A 24483-nucleotide genomic window follows, 5' to 3' on the forward strand; every position below is an offset into this window, starting at 1 on the left:
TGATCTTTATCTGAAGGGTTGGGTGTAACAATGAGTGGGGCGTGGTGATGCCCTGGGGGCGTGGTCAGGAGTGGGGCATAGCTCGGGACGGGGCGTGGTCAGGAGTGGGGCGTGGCTCCGGCTGCAGAAGGCGTCCAAAGCTCCAGGAGCAGCTCAGGCAAAAACCGTGTGGATCTAATAGCCCTAGGGGAGCGGAAGGCCAGTGACCGGGCTGTGGGCGGACACGAGGGCAGTGAGAAGACAGGCAGGCCTGCGGGCGGGTGAGCAGTGACTGAGGCTTGGGCTTGAGGGCCGAGCTTCGGGGGCAGTGGGCCTGGGACACGGAAGGGGGAGGGGACAGAAGGGGGAGGAGATGGGGTTGGCAGAGTGGGAGGCGGAGCCTGGACAGAGGGCAGGGCCTCTGACCACCCGGCCCTCGCCGCCTTGCCCCAGCCCTACCTGCCCAGCCATGTGGCGCCCGTTTGTCCTGATGCTGCTGCTGCTCTCCGTCGTCCCCATTCCCAGCGCCACTGCCGTTCCCATCCCGGATGCCAGAAGCCAGGACAGCCTGCAGAGCTTTCTCCAAGGTTGCAACCGTCTCTCGTTGGGGTTTGGGGAGAGGAAGAAGACAGAGAAGAAGGGCGGAGCAGACAGCAAGAGAAGTCAGAGGGACACAGAGAAAGGGAGAGACAGAGATAAAGGGAGGGAGCCTGAGGGAAACAGAGATATAACACGACAGACGAAGGTCAGGAATAAGGAGAATGTGGGACGGAATAGACGAGGGACTGAGATTAAAAAAAAACAACAAAAAACACAGGGAACAAAATGGGGGTGTGGGTGGACTGGTTTGACCCTCCCGGTCAAAGGGTGGACCGAGAAGGGGGTGGAGGGACAAGGGGCTTAGGCTGGAGCAGACTTGCTATGGGACACAGACAGCTTCCCCTCTGCCCCATGGACTTAAGTGCCTCCTCAGGAACTGCCACCACACAGAGGAGCAGGGATCCTGGCTGGGGAACAGCCCCCTTTCCAGCTAGCACCAGAGAGCCCCTCCTGGAGTCCAACCTGTTCTCCTTCACCAGGTACTCAAGCTGGAAGAGAAAGAGGGCCATGGGCGATCGCAAATCAAGTTCCTCACTCTGATTGTCCTCTTGGGTTATGAGCCCCAAAGCCCCGGAAGCTGGCCTGCGGCTCTGTGAGCAGCCTCCACGGCTACAGGCCGTCTGCCCCATCTTGAAGGGGGCCTGCCCCGAAGCGAGACCTGGGGCCTCCCTTAGTTCAAACAGCCCACCCCCACGACCCACTTGAGGCTCAGCAGCAGCTGTTGGGGCTGGGGGTGGGCACCAGAGCACTGGCAGGGGACAGACATGTATCTTACCAGACCCCATCCCCAGCTTCATTTAGAAATAAAGTCCTTTCTTACAGTCAGCTGTGCTGTTTCCTTTCAGGGCCTGTCCCCAATACTTGGCCAACTAAAAATACTTTCTTCTACCTGATTTACAAGCTCCTGTAGCAGCAAGATGATGCATGATGCTTACCAGAGAGTGTGGCTTGCATTTAGTTCTCAAAAATATTTTGTCAACAAGAATAGACACAGTTGAGTCCCCTGTGTGCTGTCCAGAGGGACCCCCTCCCTGACACTCCAGCCCCAAGCTCCCACTTCAATATTGCCTAAAGGGGTGATCACATTGGACTTTTGAAAAATACTGGAGTCCTACTGTCCTAAAGCTGAAATTGAAGGTAACAACACATGTTGATGGGTTGGTGAAAATAAATGGATCATTCATAGTGGGGGACCTCTACCTCTGTTCAGAGGTGAAGAAGCACTATTTGTTCAATTATGTTTTGAGGTTAAAGTGATGACATATTCCTCTTTGGTTCTGTGTTCTGGTGGCTGTGGGTGTGTCTGGGCCCTATGGCAGCATGGGCATGGCCAGCTGTACCCCAGCCTGTGAGGGTCCTGGCCGTTGTCTGGGTAGGTCCCTGCTTGATCCGAGTCAGGTGGATGTGGGGGCACCAAGAAAGGGGGCAGGGGGCCGAGCTTGAGGCCAGAAAGGTCAGGACCATGCTGATACAGTGGGCCCCGTCTAAGGCCAGATGGGTGGGCCAGATGGCAATTATAAACTGGGCTAAAGGGCACCTTGGTGGCTCAGTCAGTTAAGCATCTGACCCTCCGTCTCAGCTCAGGTCTTGATCTCAGGATCGTGAATTCAAGCCCCATGCTGGGCTCTGCACTAGACATGGAGCCTACTTAAAAAAAAAAAAAAAAACTGGGCTGAGGCAGGGCTCAGGGTGCAGAGCCGGTGGAGGAGCAACTACACCAGGGACCCAAGTGAGCACACCTGATGGAGATATCAGCCAGCAAGAAATGGCACCCTACTGGTGCAGGGGGAGCCTGCAGGATGGTTGCTGTGCCCTGTTTTCAAGCCACAGTGTGTGACTCAGGTTGTTCTTCGGCTTGTCTCTGGGACCCCCGGCTGATGGGACCATCCAATCAAATGGCAGCTTCTTCTGCTAACAAATTCCTATCCAGTGTCAGCAGGACCTGATATTGGGACCCTCTATATCCTTGGGGCCTGTGCCTCGAAGCTCCAGACAGGTGCATCCAGCTGTTGGTTCAATCTCTGTGCTAGGGCTTTGCTCATACTCTTCCACTGCCTGGAATGCCATCTCTGTTCTCCTCCCCTCATCCACTAGGATGGAAAAGCGTGAGACATCATTACAGAGCCCATAGAAGATATTATGAACATTCTATGCCAGTAAATTTGAAAATCTGGATAAAACAGACAGCTTTCTAGAAAACATAACTTACTGAAACTGACACAAGAAATGGAATCTACAGTTTAAAATCTTCCCATCAAAAAGTCTACAGACTCAGCTCACCTCAGTAGCAAATCCTTCTTAACACTTTAGAAAAATATTAATGGCAATCTTTTTTTTTAATTTTTCCCAACTTTTTTTTTTAAGATTTTATTTATTTGAGAGAGAGAGAACAGCATGAGAGGGGAGAGGGTCAGAGGGAGAAGCAGGCTCCTCACTGAGCTGGGAGCCCGATGTGGGACTCAATCCCAGGACTCCAGGACCATGACCTGAGCCGAAGACAGTCGCTTAACCAACTGAGCCACCCAGGTGCCCCTATTAATGGCAATCTTATATAAATGCTTCAGAGAATAGAAAATGTGTGTTAGGAAACCAGAATAGCCTCCTTGCAAAACCTGAAAAGTAAATTTTGAGAAAGGAACAATTTCAGTTCAGTATCTCTCAAAACACAAGTGCAAAGATCCTAAGGTATTAGAATGAATCACCATCCTAAGACAAGTGTGGGAATGGTGACTTAATTAGGTAGAAGAGCTCAGCCATGAGTTTCTAGCCAAGAGTTGTGTGTGCTTGCGTGCATGTGCACGCTTTCAAGAGGAAGGGGAAGCAGGGGTCTCCATTTCCCCAGCTATAAAATGAGAACAGCAGTAGCACCTCCCACAAAAGGGGGACTCCCATCCTCTTAGGCTGCCACTTTTGGTCAGGAGTGTGGAGCTTGGGCCTGTGAAAAGGTGTTCTAAACTCTTTGTCATCGATGGCTTGGCATCTATTGGTCACAGGACCAAACTACCGGCTAATATTTTTTACATCTCCTCTGTGGTCTGGCTCTCGAAGGCACACAAAGATCATGCTGCAAACCATCTGTTCACACACCTTGTCCAGTCAAAAACATCTCCTAGTTTCTCCCTACCACACTGGGAATGAAGGTTTGGTCCCACTTCCTCTCTCTCCCTCTCGCCCCTGCTCCTGCACGTGTTGAGGCTTCGTGTGGTCAGCTCTGCTTGGCACGATGTGCCTCTGTTTTGGGGGAGCTCCCCACCCTCATCCTTTCTGCAAATGCCCTCCTGCCCTCGCCTGGGAGGATGGTGTTCCCTCTCTAATCCGACGGAATCTCTCTGACACGAGGGGCTCCACCAGGAAAACATGAAATTTTTTGAAATTCCAATTTATAAGGACAAGTGCCGAATTTCCTTTCCAGAAAGTTACACTCCCACCACCTGTGTGTGAGAAAGCCTATTTTCTCTCATCTTTGTCAGCTCTGGATTCAGAAACTTTAAACATTTTTTGGCCAATATTTTTGCAAAAGCAAAATATTGCACTTCAATTTTTTTTCCATTTATTGAATCAAGAGTAAACCTGAGGGGACAGGCACTTCCATAATGGAAGAATAAGGACCTCTGAAAACCTTCTGTTCCACAGAAGCAACAAAACATTGATGAAAACAATGGTCATAATTAACTTTTCCAGAACTCTGGAAATTGACCAAAGACTCACAACAATTTGGGGAGACTATTCAAGAAAAATGGGTGACTATAAGAACAGTGAACTTTGGGGTATTTAAATTTGCCCTATCTCCATCCCCCTCCCCCCAGCTCTGGGGTTGCCTTGAAAACTAGCAGCCTCTGGAACACAACAGTGGTGAAAAGCATCAGCCTAGCAGCCATCGAAGGGACCAAATGGGCTGAAGCTCCCCAGAAGCTCCATCCCCAGGGAATTGTCAAAACTTAGCCTATATGGCAGCTCCCCAGAAAAGCCTCATCTGTAGGAACTGTCTTTATTTTCTCTGATTACGAGCTCACTGTGGGAGTAAAGACCTGTCCCTGGGGCATTTGTCAAAACCAATTAGTGGCCTTTTAATCACATTGTAGCTATCTGGGGTGATGATACCAGTTGAGGCAAACAAGAGTCTGGCCAAGAACTTAAAAGGAAAATTTGGGGAGGGACGCCTGGGTGGCTCAGTCGTTAAGCGTTTGCCTTCGGCTCAGGTCATGATCCCAGGGTCCTTGGATTGAGCCCCGCATCAGGCTCCCTGCTCTGTGAGAAGCCAGCTTCTCCCTCTCCCACTCCCCCTGCTTGTGTTCCCTCTCTCGCTATGTCTCTGTCTGTCAAATAAATAAATAAAATCTTTAAAAAAAAAAAAAAAGGAAAATTTGGGGGGAGAAGCTCTGACTTAATGCCCCTTGTCTAGGAGGCCATGCACATGCCCAGGAAGTACCATGGACAGCGTTAGTCTCACATCTGCTTGGCCTTGAGACTCTGAACAAGCAGGAAATAGAGGCTAGGGCAGAGCTGTTGATTGCTGGGGCAGTGAGGGTGGCCCCAACACGCAAGGGGCCCCTTGACAAAGCCTGGGAGATTTACAGGTTTAAGGCATGTCTGGAAAGATCTGACCAAACATTGCCTGAAAACTAGGATAACTGAGCAGACAAAGGCTTCACACAACAAAGAATACAGACTTTACAGAATTAGTCAAAGAAAATCACCAAATAAGCACAACAAAGAGCAAAAACTCTGAGGAGGGGGAAGGGAATCCCATTGCCACACTGTTATTTTAAATAGCCAGTTTTGTGTAAAAAAGAGAGAGATACATACAAAGAAACAGAAAAATGTGGCCTATACACATAAAATAAAAAAGCAGTCAATGACCCTGAGAAATCCCAGATGTTGGACTTAGTAGACAAAAATTTCAAATCTATTATAAATATGTTCAAGTAAATTATAAAATCTGTGTTGATGGGTTTATAAGATATATTTTGTGTGATGATAATAGCACATACAAATGTGGGGGGAGAAAATACAGGTATATTGGAGGAGTGTTTTTGTATACTATTAAAGTTAGGTTGGTATTAATCCAAGCTAGATTGTTTTAAATTAACATGTTAAATCAGGCGATGCCTGGGTGACTCAGTCAGTGAAGCACCTGCCTTCAGCTTAGGTCGTGATCCCAGGGTCCTGGGACCGAGTCCTGTGTCGGGCTCCCTGCTCAGCGGGGAGTCTGCTTCTCCCTCTCCCTCTGCTCCCGCTGCTTGTGCTCTCTCTCTCTCTCTGACAAATAAATAAAATCTAAAAAAAAAAAAAAAAATAAGAGGTTAAGTCAGAAGACAAGGAATAACAAGTATTGGTGAGGATATAGAGGAAAAGGAACCCTCATGTACCATTGGTGGGAATGCAAACTGGTGCAGGCACTGTGGAAAAAAGTATGAAGATTCCTCAAAAACTTAGAAATATCATATGATCCAGTAATTCCACTGCTAAGTATTTACCCAAAGAATATGAAAACACTAATTGGAAAAGATATATGCACACTTCTGTTTATTGCAGCATTATTTACAATAACCAAGATATAGACACCCAAGTGTCCATCTACAGATGAATGAATAAAGAAGATGAAATCTTGCAAATGGCAAGATTTCATTGATCTTGAATCTGGCAACATGGTTGGACCTAGAGGGTATAATGCTAAGTGAAATAAGTCAGAGGAAGACAAATACCATATGATTTCACTCATATGTGGAATTTAAGAAACAAAACAAATGAACAAGCAAAGAAAAAAGACAAATAAAACCAGACTCTAATACAGAAAACAAACTGGTTGTTGGCAAAGGGGAAGTGGGTAGGAGGGTGGGTGAAATAGATAAAGGGGTTTAAGAGTACATTTATCTTGGGGCACCTGGGTGGCTCAGTCCGTTAAGTGTCTGCCTTTGGCTCAGGTCATGATCCCAGGGTCCTGGGATTGAGCCCCACATCAGGCTCCCTGCTCAGTGGGGAGTCTGCTTCTTCCTCTCCCTCTGCCCCTCCCCCATGCTTTTGCTCTCTCTCTCTCTTCCTCTCTCTCTCAAAATAAATAAATAAAATCTTTAAAAAAAGAAGGTAAGCCCCCCAAATCTGTAGGCAGACCCTTAACCAACTGAGCCACCTCACTGCCCCAAGATTATCATTTTAGATTGAAAGACAAGATTGCTTGAAAGGATAAGAAAAGATGTACTGGGCAAACAATAATAAAAGATAAGTGGAGTGACTAGACCAATAGCAGACAAAATAGGTTTTGTGACAAAAAATTGTTACTAAAGATGAAGAAGAATATTTAATAATGATAAAAGGATTGATCCATCAGGAATGCTACAATTATGAACATATATACACCTAACAACAGAGCCTTGAAATACCTGGAGAAAAACTGGTCAAGGAAGAAATCAAAAAGGAAATAAGTATTTTGAATCAAATGAAAAAAATTTAAAAAACCATGTATAAAATTTTGTGGGACGTGGTTAAAATGGTGTTTAAAGGGGATTAGCAATAAATGTCTACGTTGGGAAAGAACAAAGGTCTAAAGCTAATGATGGCAACTTCCTGCTTATCATACTAGAAAAAGCAGTCCAGATTCACCAAAAGGAAGAAGAAATGAAATACTACCTGAGGAGAAATCAATTAAATAGAAAATATAACAGAAAAAAAATGGAGAAAATTGATGAAATTGAAACTTGATCCTTTGAGAAGATCAATAAAAATAGCCTAGCCAGATTAGTTAGGAAAAAAGAGAAAAGCACAATTGATCTCTGTCCACAGATCCTACAGATACTTAAATATGTGAACAATTTTATGCCAATAGATCCAGCAATTCACATACACTGGACAAATTACTCAAAAGACACAAGTTCACTTGAGCTTGTTTATCATTCATTAAATAGAGGAGGTTCCTTTCTCTCTCTGGTTTGCTGAGAATTTTTATCAGAGATAGATGTAGGTTTTAGTCAAATGCTTTTCCTGCATCTATTGAGATGAGCATGTGGCTCTCTTTCTCCACATTTTACCTGATTTTGGTAATTTGTTCTTTTTTTCCCTGATCAGTCTTTCTGGAGATTTATCAATCTTCTTGCTCTTCTCAAAAAATAAAATTGTAATTTTATTCATCTCTGTTATTTTAATTTTCCCATGTTGGTGATTTTTGATCTTTATTTTATTCCTTTCTTGTGCTTACTTTGTATTTAATTCACTATTCCTTTTCCAGTTTCTTAAGATGGAAGCTGAGTTTGATTTGAGATCTTTTTTTCTAACATAGGAACTTGGCACTATAATTTTCTCTTTAACCCAGCAGTTGGCAAACCATGGACCATTCAACAAATGCAGCCCACCACATGGTTTTGTACCACTCCTGACTTAAGAATGCCTTTATGTTTTTAAATGGTTGTGAAAAATCAAAGGAAAAATAATATTTCGTGACACATGAAAATTCTGCCAAGTTCAAATTTCAGTGTCCGTAAATAAAGTGTTCCTGGAATGTAACCATGATCACTCACTCCCATGTGGCTGCATTGACAGTACAATGGCGGACTCAAGCAGGTGCAACAAAGATCAGTTGCAACAGAGACAGTGTATATCCATTCTGTAAAAGAGGAAAAGTGACTTCAAATACTGTACTTTTAAGACCTGGTGGAGTGAAGATTATTTTGTTATTGATTTAGATGGCAAAGCATTGTATTGGCCATAGCAAAACACAGCTATGCTAGAGGGTACAATAGACATTGACCTTACCAGGCTAGACACTCATCATCCTTTTCCCAGCTCACAGGAGAGCAACAATCAGAAACATTAGAAAGCTTAAAAGAGATGATCTCATCGCATCAGAATTTCTTCACAAAAATAATAATGAGGTTTGGGGCACCTGGGTGTCTCAGATGAGCATCCAACTCTTGATTTCCGCTCAGGTCATGATCTCAGGGTCATGAGATCGAGCCCCAAGTTGGGCTCCGAGCTCAGTGGGGGAGTCGGCTTCAGGATTCTGTCTCTCCCTGTCTCTTTGCCCCTCCTTCTGATCTCTCTCTCTCTCTCAAATAAATAAATCTTTTTTTTTAAATGAGGCTGAAATGAAACTGAGTTTTCCTGAGTGGCCCATTTATTAGCCAAGCAAGAAAAGCCACCTACCTAATGGCGGGTTAATAAATCGTGACGGAGACAGTTGGAAAAAAAATGTGTAAGAGAAGATAAACATATTCTGAGATGTTTAGCCTTTTGGTGAGAAGAGTCAAGGACATTGAGAGCAACATCAATAGTCAATTTCAAAACAAGGCAAGTGACTTTGAGTGGTTTTCCTTGTCTCTCAGTGAGTTGACAGTTGTTACTGATACCACGCAGGTTGTTCATTTTTTGAAACGCCAGTGCCAAACTTGAAAGTGATTGAAGAATTAGCCTCGACAGATATCAAACTACAGGTGAGAATATTTTCAAAGATCAAGTTCAAAAGAGCAAATGAGACTCACAGTTGATGCTACTGATCGATAACACATGATAGGTTGAAATAGCTTTCAAAAAGTACCTGCTAATAAAGAAGGCAATTAATAACCACAGACTCTAAGTACCTCTATTTTCAGAAGCTTTGTGCATTCGTCAAACGAGGTCTCCTTCTGCTCTACAGATATTTTCGCCAACATCAATTGACACGCATCGTGGAAGATTCACTGCTTGATGAATTCCTTGAGCTTTTGTACATCCAGAAATGTTTAAATGTCTCCTTTCTTAAAAGATACTTTCACTGGGTACAGACTTTTTTTTTCCTTTTTAGTCCTTTAAAGCTGTTCCTCCACTGTCTTCAGGCTTGCTGACAAGAAGTTGGCAATCAGGGGCGCCTGGGTGGCTCAGTTGGTTGGGTGACTGCCTTGGGCTCAGGTCATGATCCTGGAGTCCCAGGATCGAGTCCCTCATCGGGCTCCCTGCTCGGCGGGGTGTCTGCTTCTCCCTCTGACCCTCCCCCCTCTCGTGTTCTCTCACTCTCTCTCTCTCTCAAATAAATAAATAAAATCTTTTAAAAAAAAGTTGGCAATCACTCCTACATTTATTCCTCTGTATAGAATGTGTCTTTTTTAGATTTTTTTATGTTTTCTTTTTGCCCCTGATTTTAAGCTGTTTGTTTTCTTCACGTTTCTTGTGCTCAGAGTTTGCGGAGCTTCTTGGATATATGGATTTGGTTTTCATTTGGGATTTTGGGGATCATTATTCAAATATTTTTCTGCATCCCCCTCTACTTTTCTCCTTTTCAGATTCCAATTACACATTTATTACATTGCTTGACTTTGTCCCGCAACTTGCTGATTCTTTTTTTTTCCTGTGTGTATTTAATTTTGGATTGTTTCCATTGCGATGTCTTCAAGTTCACCAATCTCTCCTGCATTGTCTCCACATAGTGTATGTTTCATTTGGACCCAGCTGTTTTCTCCTCTAGAACTTTGACTGTCCCCCTTTAAAATACTCCCCATCTCTCCTTGGCATAACCAATATTTCTTCTAGCTTCCAGAACATATGGAATACAGTTGTGATAACCCTCCCAGCGTCCTTGTCTACTAAATGTGTCATCTCTGTCATTTCTGGATCGGTTATGATTGATTTTTCACTTCATTATGGGTCATGTTTTCTTGCTTATATGCATTCCAGATAATTTTTTTAAATCACAGATCACATGTTACAGAAAGATAGTTTGTTATTCTCCATAGCTTATCTCTCAGGGTTTCCTAGTGAATCTAGAAACAAGTGAAATCATTTTCTCTGATACCATTCATCAGCCTGCATAAAGACAGATTATTCCGACCCCCTTGCTGGTTCATAGCTAATCAGTGCCCCCCGCAAGATGTTGAAACAAGATTCACTGTTCCCAGACTATCTGCAGTGTTAATTCCTTTCCCTCTTTTTAAAATTTAAATCCCCCACTCCTCCCCCCACCTTTTTTTTTTGTTTATTTAGGACTCAGTCCATGGTTTTGATCTCTACTGTACACAAGTAACAGCATGCTGATGGTTAACTATGTGTCTTTACATTTTTCTTTGATACCAGACACAGAAAAATATGTATTTTTGGGTTTGAAAACATTAGCAAAACTATATAAGGTGCTAAAAAATATATATTATTTTCCCTTAGGGAAGAGGGAAGACAACAGTGGGGCGGGGAGTGAGGAGGGTCTCTGGAATTCTGGCAATGTTCTGTCTTTTCACTTTGTGAAAATTCAGCTGTACCATTATTCTGTGTAGTTTTCTGTAAGTCTGTCGTATATCAATTATAGTGCTTATTTTTTAAATGATATCTAACATCTGGTAAAAATAACATTGGATTCCTACCCCACATCTTCTGAGGTAAATTGCATATCGATTAAGCACTTAATTGTTAAAAAAGAAACCACAAATGTTTGAGGAGAAAATGTGGAGAAATAATTTTTATTTTAAGAGTGTTTCAAGCATGATGTGCAACCCAGAAGCTACCAAAGAAAATACTGATGAATCTGACTACATTGAAATAAAACAATTCTCCATGGCAAAACTCGCCATAAACATCAGAAGACACATAGTGAGCCAGGAAAAAGAGTTACAATTCCCACTACAGGCAGTTGAATTCCTTTAATACGTATATTAAAAATGGCTTATAATCAATAGAAGCTAAGAGCCAGAGGCAAATAGAAAAAATGGGGAAGAAAAAGAATATGAACGAACAGTGCAAAAAATAAAAATGTCTTTTAAAATAGGAAAAGAAGGTCAACTTCATTCACAGCGAAGTACAAATTAAAATTATGCTGAGACACCACATTTCTACCAAATCGAGGACAATCTGACAGCCCCGTGTTGGTGAAGATGTGGAGGACAAGTAGGTATTTTCATTTATTCCAGACGGGGAGCACTGAGTGCTAGAATAAAGATGGAAAGTAACATGTGAATAACTAACAAAATAACTAAGACAATTTAAAATGCACAACCCCGGGGTGTCTGGGTGACTCAATTGGTTAAGCATCTGCCTTTGGCTCGGGTCATGATCCCAGGGTTCTGGGATTAAGCCCCACATTGGGCTCCCTGCTCCGCGGGGACCTGCTTCTCCCTCTCCCTCTGCACCTCCCCTGGCTCATGCTCCCTCCCTCTCTCTCAAATAAATAAAATATCTTAAAAAAAAAGAAAGTGCACAAACCCACTGACCCTAATTACACACATACCAAATACCATGTAGGTAAGGAAGGATATTTATTTCAGTATTGGTTGTAATGGCCACAGATCAGAAATCATCTAAATGCCCTTCAGCGGGGACTTGTTCAGTAAGTGATGGCGTCTAGCAGCACCTGGGTGGCTTAGTCAGTTAAGTGTCCGACTCTAGGTTTTTTTTTTAATTTTTTATTGTTATGTTAATCACCATATATTACATCATTTGTTTTTGATGTAGTGTTCCATGATTCATTGTTTGTTCATAACACCCAGTGCTCCATGCAGAATGTGCCCTCTTTAATACCCATCACCAGGCTAACCCATCCCCCTACCCTCCTCCCCTCTAGAACCCTCAGTTTGTTTTTCAGAGTACATCATCTCTCATGGTTCGTCTCCCCCTCTGACTTACTCCCCTTCATTCTTCCTCTCCTGCTATCTTCTTTTTCTTTTTTCTTAAAATATGTTGCATTATTTGTTTCAGAAGTACAGATCTGTGATTCAACAATCTTGCACAATTCACAGCGCTCACCGTAGCACATACCCTCCCCAATGTCTATCACCCAGCCACCCCATCCCTCCCACCCCCAACCACTCCAGTAACACTCAGTTTGTTCCTGAGATTAAGAATTCCTCATATCAGTGAGGTAATATGATACATGTCTTTCTCTGATTGACTTATTTCACTAAGCATAACACCCTCCAGTTCCATCCATGTCGTTGCAAATGGCAAGATCTCATTCCTTTTGATGCCTGCATAATATTCCATTGTGTATATATACCACATCTTCTTTATCCATTCATCTGTCGATGGACATCTTGGCTCTTTCCACAGTTTGGCTATTGTGGACATTGCTGCTATAAACATTGGGGTGCACGTACCCCTTCAGGTCCCTACATTTGTATCTTTGTGGTAAATACCCAGTAGTGCAATTGCTGGATCGAATGGTAGCTCTAATTTCAACTGTTTGAGGAACCTCTATACTGTTTTCCAGAATGGTTGCACCAGCTTGCATTCCCACCAACAGTGTAGGAGGGTTCCCCTTTCTCCGCACCCCCGCCAACATCTGTCGTTTCCTGACTTGTTAATTTTAGCCATTCTGACTGGTGTGAGGTGGTATCTCATTGAGGTTTTGATTTGGATTTCCCTGATGCGGAGCAATGTTGAGCACTTTTTCATGTGCCTGTTGGCCATTTGGATGTCTTCTTTGGAAAAATGTCTGTTCATGTCTTCTGCCCATTTCTTGATTGGATTATTTGTTCTTTGGGTGTTGAGTTTGATAAGTTCTTTATACATTTTGGATACTAGCCCTTTATCTGATATGTCATTTGCAAATATTTTCTCCCATTCTGTCGGTTGTCTTTTGGTTTTGTGGACTGTTTCTTTTGCTGTGCAAAAGCTTTTTATCTTGATGAAATCCCAATAGTTCATTTTTGCCCTGGCTTCCCATGCCTTTGACGATGTTTCTAGGAAGAAGTTGCTGCGGCTGAGGTTGAAGAGGTTGCTACCTGTGTTCTCCTTTAGGATTTTGATGGACTCCTGTCTCACCTTTAGGTCTTTCAACCATTTGGAGTCTATTTTTGTGTGTGGTGTAAGGAAATGGTCCAGTTTCATTCTTCTGCATGTGGCTGTCCAATTTTCCCAACACCATTTGTTGAAGAGACTGTCTTTTTTCCACTGGACATTCTTTCCTCCTTTGTCAAAGATAAGTTGACCATAGAGTTGAGGGTCCATTTCTGGGCTCTCGATTCTGTTCCATTGATCTATGTGTCTGTTTTTGTGCCAGTACCATACTGTCTTGATGATGACAGCTTTGTAATAGAGCTGGAAGTCCGGAATTGTGATGCCGCCAGCTTTGCTTTTCTTTTTCAGTATTCCTCTGGCTATTCGGGGTCTCTTCTGGTTCCATACAAATTTTAGGATTATTTGTTCCATTTCTTTGAAAAAAGTGGATGGTATTTTGATGGGGATTGCATTGAATGTGTAGATTGCTCTAGGTAGCATTGACATCTTCACAATGTTGATTCTCCCAATCCATGAGCATGGAACGTTTTTCCATTTCTTTGTGTCTTCTTCAATTTCTTTCATGAGTATTTTATAGTTTTCTGAGTACAGATCCTTTGCCTCTTTGGTTAAATTTATTCCTAGGTATCTTATGGTTTTGGGTGCAATTGTGAATGGGATCGACTCCTTGATTTGTCTCTCTTTGGTCTTGTTGTTGGTGTATAGGAATGCCACTGATTTCTGTGCATTGATTTTATATCCTGCTACTTTACTGAATTCCTGTATGAGTTCTAGCAGTTTTGGGGTGGAGCCTTTTGGGTTTTCCACATACACTATCATATCATCTGCAAAGAGTGAGAGTTTGACTTCCTCTTTGCCGATTTGGATGCCTTTGATTTCTTTTTGTTGTCTGATTGCTGTGGCTAGGACTTCTAATACTATGTTGAATAGCAGTGGTGAGAGTGGACATCCCTGCCGCATTCCTGACCTTAGGGGAAAAGCTCTCAGCTTTTCCCCATTGAGAATGATATTCGCTGTAGGTTTTTCGTAGATGGCTTTTATGATATTGAGGTATGTACCCTCTATCCCTATACTCTGAAGAGTTTTGATCAAGAAAGGATGCTGTACTTTGTCAAATGCTTTTTCTGCATCTATTGAGAGGATCATATGATTCTTGTTCTTTCTTTTGTTAATGTATTGTATCACGTTGATTGATTTGCGGATGTTGAACCAGCCTTGCAGCCCAGGAATAAATCCCACTTGGTCATGGTGAATAATCCTTTTAATGTACTGTTGGATCCTATTGGCTAGTATTTTGGTGAGAATTTTTGTATCCATGTTCATCAAGGATATTGGTCTGTAATTCTCTTTTTTGATGGGGTCTTTGTCTGGTTTTGGGATCAAGGTAATGCTGGCCTCATAAAATGAGTTTGGAAGTTTCCCTTCCATTTCTATTTTTTGGAACAGTTTCAGGAGAATAGGTATTAATTCTTCTTGAAATGTCTGATAGAATTCCCCCGGGAAGCCGTCTGGCCCTGGGCTTTTGTTTCTTGGGAGATTTTTGATGACTGTTTCAATTTCCTTAGTGGTTATAGGTCTGTTCAGGTTTTCTATTTCTTCCTGGTTCAATTTTGGTAGTTGATACATCTCTAGGAATGCACCCATTTCTTCCAGGTTATCTAATTTGCTGGCATAGAGTTGCTCATAATATGTTCTTATAATTGTTTGTATTTCTTTGGTGTTGGCTGTGATCTCTCCTCTCTCATTCATGATTTTGTTGATTTGGGTCATTTCTCTTTTCTTTTTGATCAGTCTGTCCAGGGGTTTATCAATCTTGTTAATTCTTTCAAAGAACCAGCTCCTAGTTTCGTTGATCTGTTCTACTGTTCTTTTGGTTTCTAATTCATTGATTTCTGCTCTGATCTTTATTATTTCTCTTCTCCTGCTGGGTTTAGGCTTTATTTGCTGTTCTATCTCCAGCTCCTTTAGGTGTAGGGTTAGGTTGTGTATTTGAGACCTTTCTTGTTTCTTGAGAAAGGCTTGTATTGCTATATACGTTCCTCTCAGGACTGCCTTTGCTGTATCCCAAAGATTTTGGACAGTTGTGTTTTCATTTTCATTGGTTTCCATGAATTTTTTAATTCTTCTTTAATTTCCTGGTTGACCCATTCATTCTTTAGTAGGATGCTCTTTAGCCTCCACGTATTTGAGTTCTTTCCGATTTTCCTCTTGTGATTGAGTTCTAGTTTCAAAGCATTGTGGTCTGAAAATATGCAGGGAATGATCCCAATCTTTTGGTACCGGTTGAGACCTGATTTGTGACCTAGGATGTGATCAATTCTGGAGAATGTTCCATGGGCACTAGAGAAGAATGTGTATTCCGTTGCTTTGGGATGGAATGTTCTGAATATGTCTGTGAAGTCCATTTGGTCCAGTGTGTCATTTAAAGTCTTTATTTCCTTGTTGATCTTTTGCTTAGATGATCTGTCCATTTCAGTCAGGGGGGTGTTAAAGTCCCCCACTATTATTGTATTGTTGTCAATGTGTTTCTTTGCTTTTGTTATTAATTGCCTTATATAATTGGCTGCTCCCATGTTCGGGGCATAGATATTTACAATTGTTAGATCTTCTTGTTGGATAGACCCTTTAAGTAGGATATAGTGTCCTTCCTCATCTCTTATTACAGTCTTTGTTTTAAAATCTAGTTTGTCTGATATAAGGATGGCCACCCCAGCTTTCTTTTGGTGTCCATTAGCATGGTAAATGGTTTTCCACCCCCTCACTTTCAATCTGGGGGTGTCTTTGGGTCTAAAATGAGTCTCTTGCAGACAGCATATTGATGGATCTTGTTTTTTAATCCTATCTGATAGCCTGTGTCTTTTGACTGGGGCATTGAGCCCATTTACATTCAGGGTAACTATTGAAAGGTATGAATTTAGTGCCATTGTATTACCTGTAAGGTGACTGTTAACTGTCTGTTGTCTGTGTTCGTTTCTGCTCTTTGCTGCTTTTAGGTTCTCTCTTTGCTTAGAGGACCCCTCTCAATATTTCTTGGAGGGCTGGTTTCGTGTTTGCAAATTCCTTTAGTTTTTGTTTGTTCTGGAAGCTTTTTATCTCTCCTTCTATTTTCAATGACAGCCTCGCTGGATATAGTATTCTTGGCTGCATATTTTTCTCGTTTAGTGCTCTGAAGATATCTTGCCAGTCCTTTCTGGCCTGCCAGGTCTCTGTGGATAGGTCTGTTGCCAATCTAATATTTTTACCATTGTAGGTTACATATCTCTTCTCCCGAGCTGCTTTCAGGATTTTCTCTTTGTCTCTGAGACTCATAAGTTTTACTATTAGATGTCGGGGTGTTGACCTATTATTATTGATTTTGAGAGGGGTTCTCTGTGCCTCCTGGATTTTGATGCCTGTTTCCTTCCTCACATTAGGGAAGTTCTCTGCTATTATTTGCTCCAATATACCTTCTGCCCCTCTCTCTCTTTCTTCTTCTTCTGGGATCCCAATTATTCTAATGTTGTTTCGTCTTATCGTATCACTTATCTCTCGAATTCTGCCCTCATGATCCTGTAGTTGTTTCTCTCTCTTTTGCTCAGCCTCTTTATTTTCCATCATTTGGTCTTCTATATCACTGATTCTCTCTTCTGCCTCATTTATCCTAGCAGTTAGTGCCCCCATTTTTGATTGCACCTCATCAATAGCCTTTTTGATTTCGACTGGGTTAGATTTTAGTTCTTTTATTTCTCCAGAAAGGGTTTCTCTAATAACTTCCACGCTTTTTTCAAGCCCAACTAGTATCTTTAAAGTCATGGTTCTGAACTCTAGGTCCGACATCATACTAATGTCCGTATTGAGTAGGTTCCTGGCTGACAGTACTACCTCTTGTTCTTTTTGCTGAGGTGATTTCTTTCGTCTTGTCATTTTGTCCAGAGGAGAATAGATGAATGAGAGAACGAAATGCTAACAGGTTTACAACGTCCCCAGCAAATATACTGTATACAAATCAGAAAAGACCTGAAACCAGGGGAAAAGAAAGGGAAAGTAAGAAAAAAGAAAGAGAAAAAAAAAGATAAAAACAAAAACAGAACAATACAAAAAAAGCAGAATATGATCAAATATGATCAGGCTAGTGCATAGATCAGTGCCACACACGAGATTTTGGGCGTATTTTGGTCTGTTAGAAAAAAGTGCCTCCTAAAATTTTAAAGGAAGAAAGACATATATGTACAAAATAAGGGTTGATACAATGAAGGGATAGAAGATGACTGTAAAGGTGAAAATTATAAAAGATTTTATAAAAGGACTTGATAAGTTGTTTGAAAAAAGAAAGAAGACTTAAGAAAAAAAAAGAAAAAGAAAAAAGGGAGAGAATGTGATCAGGCAGGAGCCTAGAACAGAGCCATACACTAGTGATTTAGGGTATATTTTGATCTGTTAGAAGAAACTGTATCTCAAAATTTTAAAGAGAGAACAACTTATATATATATGCCAAAAATAAGGGTAACTACTATGAAGGGGTAAAATATGACTCTAAAAATGAAAAATAAAAAGTTTTTTTTAAAGAGATTGATAAGATGTTGGTTGAAAAAGGGAAAAAGAAAAATAAAAAAAAAACAGTTAACAAAAATTAACTTTGATGAACTAATGAATCATGGTAAAAAAAAGCCATGAATTCTATGTGCAGTATTCCCCTAGCGCTGGAGTTCTCCCGTTCTCCTTGATCGGTAAACTTGGTCTTGGCTTGCTGGCTGTTCGTGCTGATCTTCTGGGGGAGGGGCCTGTTGCTGTGGTTTCCACATGTCTTTGCCGGAGGCTGAATTGCCCCGCCCTTGTCGGTCCGGGCTAAGCAAGCTGCTCGGGTTTGATCTCAGGAGCTTTTGTTCCCTGCAAGCTCTTGGTACAGCCTTGGAAGACCAGGGCAAAAATGGTGGCCTCCCAATCTCCACCCGGAGGAGCTGAGAACTCGGGGCCCCGCTCCTCAGTGCGCCACAGAGAAAAGCAGTCACTCCCTTGTCCCCGGTCTCCAGCCGCTCTCCGCGCTCACCCGGCCTGTGACCGAGCATTGCTATCTCTGGCACCCGACCCCGTGTGGAGTCTCCAAACCCAGCAGATCCCTGCGGTGCGTTCCCGCGCTGCTCCTCCCGGGGGAGGGAGGGGAGTCTCCCCGGCTCTGCCGCTTGTTGGGTCCCTGCTGGAGAAGCAGTGGCCCGACTGGGCCGCAGATCACAGTTTATGGCAACCCCGAGCTGAGAGCCCGCGCCTCGGTTCCGTCTCTGCAGCCAGCTTCCCCGCTCCGATACCTGGGAGCTCTGGCGCACTCAGGCACCCCCGGTCTTTCTGTGACCCCAAGGGTCCTGAGACCACACTGTCCCGGGAGGATTCCACCCCCCACTTAGCCACTGCAGCGACGTCCCTCAGCGGAGCCGACTTCTAACAGTTCCGATTTTGTGCTCCGCGGCTCTATCACTTGCCAGAAGTGGCCGACGGAGGCCCCTCCCCCGCCGTCTATCCTCCCAATTATCGCCTCGGATTCACTTCTCCGCACGTCCTACCTTCCAGTAAGTGGTCGCTTCTCTGTTCAGAGAGTTGTTGCTACTCTCCTCTTCGATCTCCTGTTGAGTTCGTAGGTGTTCAGAATGGTTTGATCCCTATTCAGCTGAATTCCTGAGACCAGACGAAATCCAGGTCTCCTACTCCTCCGCCATCTTGCTCCCCCGACTCTAGGTTTTGGCTTGGGTCATGATCTCAGTGTCCTGGGATAGAGCCCTCTGTTGGACTCCACACTCTGCAGAGAGTCTGCTTGAAGATTCTCTCTTTCCCTCTCCCTCTGTCCTCCCGTCCTGCCCCACTCGCGCGCTCTTTCTAAAATAAATACATAAATCTTTTTTTTTTTAAGTAGGAGATAACACACATGTGCGTGCTATCCCACGTATACTTAGAATATCTCTGTAAGGAGAAATGGATCTAATAAAGGCTGTTGCTTCTGGGTGGGTTTAGAGGCAGGGTTCTTGGGTCAGACTATTCTTTTACACCCTTTGAATTTTGAACCAGGTATTTAATTTTTTTAAAAGATTTTATTTATTTATTTGACAGAGACACAGCGAGAGAGGGAACACGAGCAGGGGGAGTGGCAGAGGGAGAAGCAGGCTTCCTGCCGAGCAGGGAGCCCGATGGATGCGGGGCTCGATCCCAGGACCCCGGGATCATGACCTGAGCCGAAGGCAGATGCTCAATGACTGAGCCACCCAGGCGCCCCGATATTTCATATTTTAAAGTGTAAACAAAATTAATGCCTAAAATAGTTAGGAAGACTATAGCAAATGGAAAACAGGTGTCATTCAGTGTGAAGTGGGAACAGCAGGATACCGAAGCGTCTGTTTCTCAGTGCTGTGATCGTCCCTGCAATTGGGCAGTGAGAACTCAAGAAGTCTGTGTTGTTGCGTTCTGTTGCTCTGCACTGTGGGGTATTTTCCAGTGATGGTGGTGGTGGTGGAGAAGGTGCCTACCCCCATCCCCTCCACCAGTCACCCCATTCTGAGATCCAGGCTGCTGACCATCAAACTTTGGGGAAATTGGAGCGAGCAAGCACGTTCCCCATCCCAGTTTACCTCCGGCTCCTGCTGCAGTCCCTCCATCACTGCAGGGAGGTGGTGGCCTCCGTCCCCTTGGTGCAGAAGTTTCCGACTCTCTCAGGACACCCCAGTTCAGATTCCCCAAGTAGTCCTCCCCACTCGTCCCTCAGCCCCCAGCCTTCTGAGAGCTCCGCACTCCTCAAGCTCCTCAGCTTACGGCCAAGATCACTAACGAGACCCTGGGGCTTTGGATGAAGCCAGACCCCTAAATGGGCCCTGGGAAACCTATTAAGTCACTCTTTGCTTATGGCGAGTGTCCCTGGGAACAGAGGTGGAGATCACGGGAGAAGAGGGGGAACGATGTGGTACAGCCGGGATGCCCCCCATTTTCTACCAAGTCCTTCTACAGTCCACTGCTACTTTATGATTTGTATCCACAGAGGAACTGCTATTTGATCTGGGCTGTGAAGAATGAGCAGCTTTCCAGGTGGGGAGGGACGCTCTGATGTGGAGAAGGTGCGCGCGGTCAGGGAGAGGTGGGAGACGGGTGGCACATGCGGGTGTGGACTGCTGCGTGGCTTGTGGGGGAAGGCGTGGCCAGGAGATTGGGGGACCGACAAGGCCTGCGGGGTCTGTGTTGCGATGGCCGGAACTTGCCCTTCTTCCACCCAGGATTCAGGTCACCTACTCAGCCCAGACTGGATCTCTCCCCTCCCAGGCATCACTGCTGGGACGCATATTCCCCCATCCAGGATAGCAGGGTGAGCAAGGCACCCAGACAGCCAAGATGCTGAGGATTTACTTCAGGCTGCCATTTACGGTCTGGTGGCCCCAAGTCTGGCTTGAATGAATGAGTTTTCAAATTTTGGGTTTTTTTTCTCCGAGGATGCCACAGAAGATCGGGTGAGAGTGCCAGAGACTGAGTGCAGAGCCCCTGCTGGAATTCAACTTTATTTTTTTTTAAAGATTTTATTTATTTATTTGACAGGGACCGTGAGCGAGGGAACACAAGCAGGGGGAGTGGGAGAGGGAGAAGCAGGCTTCCCGCGGAGCAGGGAGCCCGATGTGGGGCTCGATCCCAGGACCCTGGGATCATGACCCGAGCCGAAGGCAGACGCTTAATGACTGAGCCACCCAGGCGCCCCAGGAATTCACCAGCTGTAAACCCATGTTTTCAGTAGAGAGGAAATCCCACAAGGAGGGGGCTCTCAGGTCTAAAAGCCTGAGGGACATAGGAGACTGTCCTCCGCTGTCTGTCTCTTTGTCTCTTGTCTGTCTGTCTCTCCATCTCTGTTTCTCTGTCTCTGTCCCTCTCTTCCTTCCTGTCTTTCTTTTTCTCCCTCTCTGTCTCTGTCTGGGCCTCTTGGCCCAGAGCCTGATGAACCCCCAGGGGAGGGATGCTCTGCCAAAGGCGCGTGTCTTCCCTCCCGCTCTGCCTGCCGCTGCCCTCAGCAGTTCCCTCTGCCTGTCCCTCATCGTGTGCCTCGTTCCGTTTCTGCACCTCAGTCTGCTTCCTTCTCTCTCCTCCAGCACCCTTTCCGTTTCCCCCTCGCCTGGGTGGGAAAGCACCCACAGACAAGGCAGACAGAAGAGCACGGACTTCGAAATCAGACAGACCTGGGGACCTCTAGCTAAGGGGAGATGCTGTGTGACTCCCCCAAGTCTCAACTCCTGCATCTGTAAATTAACAGTAATGGTGGCGTGCCTGCCTCACAGCAGCCTCATAAAGATCCAGTAATGCCGGGCATGGGGCGTGTTTAGAGCATGCCTTCAGGGCTGGATGCGTGGCAGTGACTGTGACAGGAGGGGTCATCGCTGTGGTTCTGCTTCCCCCCCCACCCCGCCCCTTGGCGTTTGGAGGGAATACGGGGCTGTTGCCCACAAAGGGAAGTTGGAGGCTATGTCCGTGTCCCCGGGGCAACTTTCCAGGAGGCCTTGGCGGAAGAGCTGCGGGGAGGCTTTGGGGAAGAGAAAGCGAGGCCAGGCACTTGCAGGCTTCAGGGTCTTGGCCTCAGGGCAGAGAGGCCAGGTGACACTGGTCAGCCACCTGCCTCCACCTTCCCGGTCCCCGCACATCCCTGTCTGCCACTCGCTGTCTGATGTCTCCAGAGATCTTCAGCCAGGGCGGAATGTCACCCACACGCGGGGAGCAGGAAGCACAGGCCAGGACTGAGCATGTGCTGATATGTTGGCGATCCGTCCCATACGGTTCCTGCATTTAGGCAGGGCTGTGCCAGGTGCTTTCTGGACCTGCTGCCGGCCCGCCATCATGAGCGAGGAGGCTGCTGGTGCCTCATGAGACTCAAACTCGGAGCTGTCTCTGCTGGTCGGTGAAACAGCTGAGACAGAACAGGTGTGTGTGAACCCCATGGCCCTGTTTGTGCCCCTGGGCCATTTTGGCTCCAAGAGACACAAAGGATGGGCTTCTGGGGAGAGAACTATGACGTTACATCCCGGGGCACTCCCAGGGCCCCCCACTGTGCCCTGCACACTGCAAATGGACACACACACGCAGTGGCAAGGCTGGAAAGAGCTGTTTTGATATGTACACACTGGTCTGAGGCTCTTCGAATATCCATAAATGGACGCCAACCGTTAGACCTAGTCTAACGCCTCCCTTACTGATCTAGTGTTCCAGATTCACCTGATGCCCTTCAAAGTCCCGCATAGGTTCTTGAAACATCAAGATATCTTTAAAAAACAGCTTACCTTAGGCGTGCAAGCATAACCACACACACACAACTTTCGGTAGAACCGTGCAATATCAGAACTTGAAGAAACTCTAAAGGTCATCTGGTCCAAGTCTCCTCTCACAGGGGAGGAACCAGACTGATACGTGGTGGCCCGCTCGCCGTCACACAGCAGATGGTCGGGGACGGGGTTCGCGGTTCACAGGCGGTGCGTCGGCGTGGGCTCTGTAGAAATGGCCTCGAGGCACCAGCAGCCTCCTGTGAGGAGAGGGAGCACGGGTTAAAGAGGAAGGAGCAGCTAGAGGGAGGATGGGGTGTGCACAGCCGCATCAGCACTGGCCTCAGGGCCATCCACTGCGTGCTTATGCACTGAGGCCGGGAGGCAGCCATTCGGCCTGGCCAGCTGAGGCTCCGTGGGGACGGTGAGCTTGACTGAGGCTTCTGAGCGGTGCAGTTTTAAGGACTGGGGTGTGTGAAGAGAAAGATAAGAAGAATATGCCTCTTAGTTGAGTGAATGAAGGGGACAGCAGGATCTCTGACGGCGGGGCGGCCAGCCCAACAGGACTCTGGTAGTTTGGGGGGGCACCGGCCCTGAAGATTTCCGAGAGCATGGATCCCCTCTCGGGATGAGACTGATGACACATGCTGAGGAGCACTTTAGGGGAGGAACCAACAGAAGGTGGGGACAACTGTCTATCGCCAAGGGGTGAGGGCTTTCCAGGACCAGAAACTCAGGGACATCATAGGGACACAGACACAGACAGGAGGCATACCTTTGGGAGAAATGGGGATTAATCCCCTCGCTTACAATAATTCAGCAAACAACAGACATGACTCAAACATTCCATTCCCGGAGCCTGAGTTTAGTGGAGTTGCCAGGACAACGGTGGGATGGGAGGTTGACACCTGGGAGGCAGGGGTCCTCACCCACACGTAGCGTGTGATGTCAGCCCAGCTCTTCCCCGTAAGGAATGTGGGGACTGCAGGGCGTCCCAGGAAGCCCCCTCCCCCCATGTGCAGGGACAGGTCTGCTCAGGACGGGTGAGTCACGCTCTCCACATGGAGCCCGTGGTACCAGCATGCGGGAGACAAAGCCGGAAGTCACACTGTAGGGGACTTCGGACATAACCCCGGGGGCAAAGAAGGGAGAGTTAAGCCAAGAATTGTCAGCTGACATTTGGGGGTCATTCAGGTGGGTGGTGCTGGAGGCAGGAGCGCAGGCTGGGGTCCACTGTGATTACTGGGGGGGAGAGGAAACTGGACAGGTGAGAGAACAGGGGAGCACTCCGGGAGGTGTGTGGTGCACCTGCCCAGTCTTCCTGTGGGGTACAGGAGGGGGGGCTCATCCACAGTGACTTCTGACTCTGGAAAGGGGTCCGGGGCTAGCTCCATTCACAGGAGGTCGAGGAAGTTTCCTCGAGAAATGACGCCGTAGTTCGGGACAGCTTGAATTGGAAGTGTGGGCGGGGCGTGTGGGTGGCAGTGCTGAGGGTCTTCAGCTCGGAGAAGGCAGGGGGTCTGCGGGGGGGCCGGGGCTGGACGTCGCAGCTTGGGCCTCGGGCGTGTCCGCCATAACACGGGGCAGGTGCGCATCTTCCCCGGGACGGAGCCAGAGAGAAGAGGCAGGCCCAGGATGACCATGGGAGTGTCCTGAGTCCAGCTGAGGGGAGAGCGGGAAAATAGAAGTAAGACAACAGCCAGGGCAGGTGAGGACAGGAGGGCGTGTGGTCGGTCCATCCGCAGAGAGCCCCGGCCCCGGGCGCGTGCAGGGGTAGGACGGGCCTCTGCAGGCAGGAGACTCTGCTGCTGCTCCAGCCCCTCACCCGGGACTCTGTCCCAGGAGCAACCATCTCCATACCCCGGAACCAGCCGCTCGGGAAAGCCTGTCTCTTCAGAAATCTGACCCCTCAGGCCACTGTCCACTCAGGTGTCCATCCCCACCTTCCTCCCTGAAGGCTGGCCCCTCGGGTGCAGGG

At 46.0% G+C, this 24483-nt stretch overlaps 1 long non-coding RNA gene across 1 annotated transcript; it reads left to right on the plus strand.

Annotated features, from left to right (window-relative positions):
* Positions 1-1402, plus strand: LOC141371369 (uncharacterized). Its single transcript, XR_012376275.1, has 3 exons — positions 1-260; positions 433-566; positions 1059-1402. It is a non-coding gene; the product is annotated as an uncharacterized lncRNA (long non-coding RNA).
* Positions 1403-24483: the final 23081 nt, after the last annotated feature.

Source organism: Callorhinus ursinus, unplaced genomic scaffold (assembly GCF_003265705.2).
Source record: "Callorhinus ursinus isolate GAN/ISIS: 27379988/994484 unplaced genomic scaffold, GSC_fseal_2.0 scaffold70, whole genome shotgun sequence".
Classification (NCBI taxonomy): Eukaryota; Metazoa; Chordata; class Mammalia; order Carnivora; family Otariidae; genus Callorhinus; species Callorhinus ursinus.